The 6,729-nt window shown below is 41.1% G+C and overlaps 1 protein-coding gene across 2 annotated transcripts in view; it reads left to right on the top strand.

Moving 5' to 3' along the window:
* The first annotated feature begins 2,028 nt into the window (after positions 1-2,028).
* The window catches only part of ARHGAP24 (Rho GTPase activating protein 24), a 682,757-nt gene continuing 678,056 nt past the window's right edge, over positions 2,029-6,729 (top strand). For both annotated transcript variants that reach the window (XM_068233497.1, XM_068233498.1), the window contains exon 1: positions 2,029-2,219. The gene's annotated coding sequence lies outside the window, so the exon portion shown is untranslated. The remainder of the gene's footprint in view (positions 2,220-6,729) is intronic.

The following is a 6,729-nucleotide window of genomic DNA, read 5'->3' as shown; positions in this document are numbered from 1 at the left end:
AATCATTTAGAATGCGGAGTAGTGTGTAAACTGCAAATATTAGAGAATGATGCAATGTTATAAAAAACACTACATAACTGAAAATAAAAATATGAGACATTGCTACTAATGTTTTAGTAATTATCCGTACTACACAACCAATTCATTATATCAATTCATTAAAATTCAGTGCTGTAAAAAGCGATATTAAGAATATCTATAAAATACTCTTACTGATACTTTAATATATTGACATTGTGTTTCCACTTGTGTTTGCTTAATACTAGGTTCACAGTGGGAGTTGCATTGGGTTCCCTGTAAAAACAGGGATGCAGCAGAATGGGAAAGTCGCTCTGCACATTACCATGTGTGTTGCATCATATACAGTCAACATAGAGTGAAGCATTCAGTCAATGAAAAGTACGCTGAGGCCCGGTTCACACACTTGCATTGGAGTGGCAAACGGATCAGTGAAAACGGATTTGTTCACCGGTCGATCAGGTCCGTTTTCACTCCATTGCCACTCCGTTTCTGTTTCACTGCTTCCCTTCCGTTTGCCCACATCCCCCTCAGATCCCCACCCCCAAAGTGTATTTTTCTATTTAGAACGGTCTGTTTCTTCACTAGTGTGAAGAAACATTCCGTTTTCTCATTGCCCCCAGTGCAGGGCTTCATCTTCCGTTTCCGTTACACTGGGCTCATCGGTCAGGAAAAATTGGTGCTGCAAGAAACTTGCGTTTTGTTCAGTGGATCTTGCAGAATGGATCAGTTTGAACAGACGGATGTGATTGGATCCGTAGATTAACATTGGATCCGTTCCCATCTGTTCCGATCCATGAAATGTTTTTTAGCGCAGATGTGAGTCGGGCCTCACTGTCACTAATGCGTGCATTTGTGGCAATGCACTGCATGCAGTGCTTAGGGATGCCGCACGCAGTTATACTGCAAAGTCCCGTAGTGAACGTCGCATAAGTGGTGCATTGCAATGCAGTAAGCCACGTTACAATGCGGCTGTTAGTGGTGCATTGCATTATTATACATACACCACGTTACAATACACTATTTATCAGGCACCATAATTATTGTTCATTGCCGCTAATTGCTCCTTTTACAAATGCCGCCAAAGGCGCCGCCATCTTAGCAGTGCTCCTCGTGCACCCTCTTTATCTGATCTGAATTGTAAACCCGTTAACCATTCTTCAGAAAAAAAATGATTTTTCACGTGTAGATGCCTCGAGATCAATATAAACTAGAGGAACACAACGATTTATTAAAAAAAAAAACATTGAAATCACTTAGATGTTGGATGTGAAGATGTCATATCTTTTATAATTATTAATTCTAATCAAAATTAATTCAGGGCTGGTTCACACATGTGCGGTAAACGCATTGTTTTTGGCGGCCTACAAAAGCGTAGTTTGAAAGTGATCAACCGCCGTTCCATTTGAACGCGCTGCATGCAGCCTCTTTGGAGCAATCACAATGCATTCATTGCCGGCCAAAAATAAAATTGTGAAAATATTGTATGCAAAATTGCAATCATTAGACAATTGTGAACTAACCAGCTGAAAGCTATGCCAGTGCACAGCTATTTCGAAAGCTGAAGTTCTCTGTTAAAGACGCAGAACTAGGAAAGTTCTGGTGCTCTGGCATCCTCTTACTTCCTGTTTCATGGAGAACCATGTGTAGAAAGTTGTGATAAGAACCAATGGAGTTTTGCAGTACTATCCTTCCTTCAGTGAACATCATAGCCAGTAGCAGCAGCAGTAGTCAATGATGCACAGGCAGTGAGCATAGAGATCTATACAGTAGGGTGAGTGACTGTGAAATAAACGGCTGCCAGTTGCCTGTGAAATGTGACACCAGAGCGGGCTGTCCAGCTTCCTTATCCCAGCCTCTTGCACTGTGCACTTGTGCAGAGTACTGACACAATTCACACACGCTCACTCCTATCTAACTTCATAGGCAGCCTGGCGAGTAGTACAGTGTCTTCTGCAACTACTGAGCTCTCGTGCTGTCAGGATTGCTGGAGTTTACAAGACTCATCTCCATCAGTTGCTGTATCAGAAGTCCCTCTGCATGGCCAGCCTGACGTTATCAGGAATATATTTACCTATCAGCACACTGACAGGACGTACTCATCTGATTTCACCCTGCCTTGCGGATTGATAGTGCATTGCTGGAGCGCATATTGGATTTATTCATTGGATTTGGGATCTGATCATAGACTGGAGTAGTAGGTCAGTATTTGAGCCTCTTTCTGTTCCTAAGTGCATTGTATATCCATAGAATTATTGACAGAGCCCGTTATTCTACCATCCTAGAATCAGTAGCAGCTGTCTCGTGGAATGTGGTGATCTGTCTGGGTGACTGGGGACTGTGCTCTCACAGGGTTAATTAAAGGTCTGCTCTGATTACAACTGTCACTGCTCACACTGCACGCAACCACTGCGTCCTTTCACCCCACATATAACACACCATGCTTTGTGAATTGATATTTTCCGTGGGATTAGCATTCATTTCCTGTTTATTGTTTTTTGGCAAACTATGATGCGTTCTAGAGGGATTATAAACCACATTTCAAGTTAGATCTGCAGCTGCTACTTTATTAATTTGTGATTATATTGGGTTTTCCCCAGTTCTATACAGGTGATATTTTTTTATTTTTGTATGAATGAATATGAGTATTGTATAGCATGTTGGCAAAAAAAGGAAGTAGCAGAAGTCATTTGTGTAGCTCTTCTTTGATTGATGTTGCCTAGTGATAGTAACTTTCATAGTGTCACAACTAGCACAGACTGGGCATAATGCAATTTGTAGGTAATAAAACATGCAGGTTTTTACAAAGTGGATTTGACCTTTCTTCAGAAATCTTAAACACACATTGGAGCTTAATATTGATGTCAGGGTTGCAATCCATTCACAATAAATCATTTCAAACTGTATTTGTGCTTATTGAATGTAAAGCCACATGCATTGTGCAAATTGTGATGCGGTGTGATGCAAGTCGCATTGCAAGCTACCGTTGTGGTGCGACCATACAGTGAGGCATATAGTAAAATGAAAGAATGCCTCACTGTAAATGTGCATGTTGCCCTGTAATATGGACTGCATGCTGCGCGTTATCCTGACGGAACGCACCACACTACAGTCAATGCAGAATCATTGTTTCGCGTTGGGGTTTTAGGTCTTGCATTGCGTTAGGGTCCTTACACTATACCTGCTGTGTTACAATAAGATTGCAACGGTGGTGAAAAGTTGCATCGCACATTAGAAGTGTGATGCGACTCATACAGTGAAGCATAAAGTACATTAAAAGTATGCTTTACTGCCACTGTAAAAACAATTCCTGATAAAGGCTTAACTTGCTGTATGTTACTCCGATGGAAAGCTGATGTGAACATTGATGATGTGACTTTGGGATGTGATAATATTGTCCATTGCAATGGAACGCAGCAGACACATTGCGGAAGGACCCTGGATCCACAATAGTCAGTTGCATAACGCACGCATTATTATGTGTGTGAACTGCAATGCTGACTGGCCATAGACTTTAATACAAAGCCTGCATGCAGTTAGAATAACCCAATCTGTTAGGCCTCATTCACACCTAAAATCGCAAACGCACGCGTTTTGTGTTTTTGTGCACTTCCCCCCCTCCCGGCGCTAAACTGCGCGCTGCCTTTCTGGTAAAAGCGCTTTTCTAAGCGCTTTTCCAGAGCAGTTTTGTAATTCACTCCCTGACGCAAGTCAGGAAGTGAACTCTTTGACCCGGAAAAGAATAGATACAATGTATTTATTCTTAAAAACGCAATCAACTCATAAAGCGGTTTTTGAGCATTTATCGCTCTTCCTATACCTTCCATTATAGTTAAAATGCCCCAAAAATGGTATAGGCACCGCTTTGCTGAACGCACAGCACACAAACCGCGCTGATGTGAACCTTCTCACAGAGATTCATTGCACCAGCATTTGTGGGCGATTTTAAATAACGCAGCTAGTGTGAACGAGCCCTTACAATGAATATGTTTCAATGTGTGAACAGGCCTATAGAATTGTATGGGTAGTGAGATAACATGCAGACTTATTCTGCAATGCAACTAAGGCAGGGGACGGGGTCAGACTTATCTGTCAGTTTTTTTTGTGTGCATTTTCTGCACACCATGGGCTTGATTCACTAAACCGTGATAACTCAAATATCACACCTTATCAAAGATATCACACCTTATCAAAGTTAAAACGGCTTATCAGAGTAGCATAGCGAGCGCTAAGAACCGCAGGTAACAAGTATGTAGAAAAGGTTAATGGGGGAGAATAATTAGTCATTTTATTTTGTAGATGATGTGGTCTTAAAAGTAATTAAAAAGTAGTAAAAAAAATTCCCTGGTGTCTAGTGGTCCTCCCCCCCCCCCCCCCCATATGCAGTATTAATCACCTCCATAGTTCCAGTGATGAGCAGCTTCCCTTGGCCCAGGAAGGCATCCAGCCTCGTGCTGCTGCTGCTCTATGTTCTGGGTTAAAGACTTTAACAAGCCAGGATCCGACGCTAGAAGCAGTGTGATGCTGAGCGGAGGGGAATGACGATCATTGAGAGGATAAGTAGAGGTGAGAGCCATTAGTGCCTGCCTCTAGTAACTTCTAGGATCTGTGGTGGTCGTAATGATCACTTTGATCAAGAGCCAGTCAGCATGGCTGCTTATTGGCTACTGGAGACCACTTGTTCAGTCTGGCATGTGCAGATATGTATTTTTTCCTCTGTGACACACGCCACCCTCTCAGGAGGAAATGCAATGTGTTTGGGTCCTATAGACAAACATGCTTTACAAATGTTGTTTTTGTTCCTATTTTCAGATATAAGTTTAACCGGTTCAGCACCGCAGTGCCGAAAACCCCATGCATCTCAGCAACGTTCACCTCCCATTCATTCGCCTATAACTTTATTGCTACTTATCACAATGAATTGATCTATATCTTGTTTTTTTCTGCCACTAATTAGGCTTTCTTTGGGTAGTACATTTTGCTAAGAATTATTTTTTTTTAAATCTATTTTAACAGGAAGATTAAGAAAGAAATGAAAAAAAATCATTATTTCTCAGTTTTTGGCCATTATAGTTTGAAATTAATATACGCTACCGTAATTATAACTCATGTATTTTATTTGCCCATCTGTCCCGGTTATTACACTGTTTAAATGATGTCCCTATCACAATTTATGGTGCCGATATTTCATTTAGAAATAAAGGTGCATTTTTTCAATTTGCGTCCATCACTATTTATAAGCTTATAATTTTAAATAATATAATAACATATTCTCTTGACATGCATATTTAAAAAATTCAGACCCTTGGGTAACTACTTATGTTGTTTTTGTTTTTTTTTTAATTGTATTTTTTATTTTTAATAAAAAAAAGTGTATGTGGGTAATTTTTGGTGTGGGACGGAAACTGCTAATTTTAAATGTAAAATATATATTTTTTTTAATTAAAATGTATGTGGGTGCAGTTTACTATTTGGCCACAAGATGGCCACAATTGAAAAAAGTCCTGGATGCGAACGATCTCGCATCCAGGAACTAAAATGCTGGGGAGAAGTTTCCTGGGGCAGAAATACCGCACTCTCTGGAGAGAAAGCGTCGGTATTTCTGCGGGGAAGTTAGATCGGTGAATGGGAATTAAATTCCCATTCACTGATCGGGGGGCTAGTGGCGGGCAGCGGGAGCGCGCCCGATCGCGCGCACCAGCTGGCGGCAGCAGCAGTGCCTATCTGGACGAGGAAGTTCGTCCAGATAGGCCGGACTGGTTAATCAGATAAACTGTGCAATTAATCTCTGTGTATGACCATCTTAAACGAGTTTGCATATCTTAAGTCTAAACTTCATTATGCACATACAGTGATGTGAGAAACTATTTACCTCCTTCCTGATTTCTTATTCTTTTGCATGTTTGTCACACTTAAATGTTTCTGCTCATCAAAAACCATTAACTATTAGTCAAAGATAACATAATTGAACACAAAATGCAGTTTTAAATGATGGCTTTTATTATTTAGTGAGAAAAAAAACTCAAAACCTACATGGCCCTGTGTGAAAAAGAAATTGCCCCCTGAACCTAATAACTGGTTGGGCCACCCTTAGCAGCAATAACTGCAATCAAGCGTTTGCGATAACTTGCAACGAGTCTTTTACAGCGCTCTGGAGGAATTTTGGCCCACTCATCTTTGCAGAATTGTTGTAATTCAGCTTTATTTGAGGGTTTTCTAGCGTGAACCGCCTTTTTAAGGTCATGCCACAACATCTCAATAGGATTCAGGTCAGGACTTTGACTAGGCCACTCCAAAGTCTTCATTTTGTTTTTCTTCAGCCATTCAGAGGTGGATTTGCTGGTGTGTTTTGGGTCATTGTCCTGCTGCAGCACCCAAGATCGCTTCAGCTTGAGTTGACGAAGAGATGGCCGGGCATTCTCCTTCAGGTTTGTTTGGTAGACAGTAGAATTCATGGTTCCATCTATCACAGCAAGCCTTCCAGGTCCTGAAGCAGCAAAACAACCCCAGACCATCACACTACTACCACCATATTTTACTGTTGGTATGATGTTCTGTTGCTGAAATGCTGTGTTACTTCTACGCCAGATGTAACGGGACACGCACCTTCCACAAAGTTCAGCTTTTGTCTCGTCGGTCCACAAGGTATTTTCCCAAAAGTCTTGGCAATCATTGAGATGTTTTTTAGCAAAATTGAGACGAGCCTTAATG

The sequence above is a fragment of the Hyperolius riggenbachi genome, chromosome 1 (assembly GCF_040937935.1).
Source record: "Hyperolius riggenbachi isolate aHypRig1 chromosome 1, aHypRig1.pri, whole genome shotgun sequence".
NCBI classification, from domain to species: domain Eukaryota; kingdom Metazoa; phylum Chordata; class Amphibia; order Anura; family Hyperoliidae; genus Hyperolius; species Hyperolius riggenbachi.
This window is presented reverse-complemented; position numbering and strand designations above follow the sequence as displayed.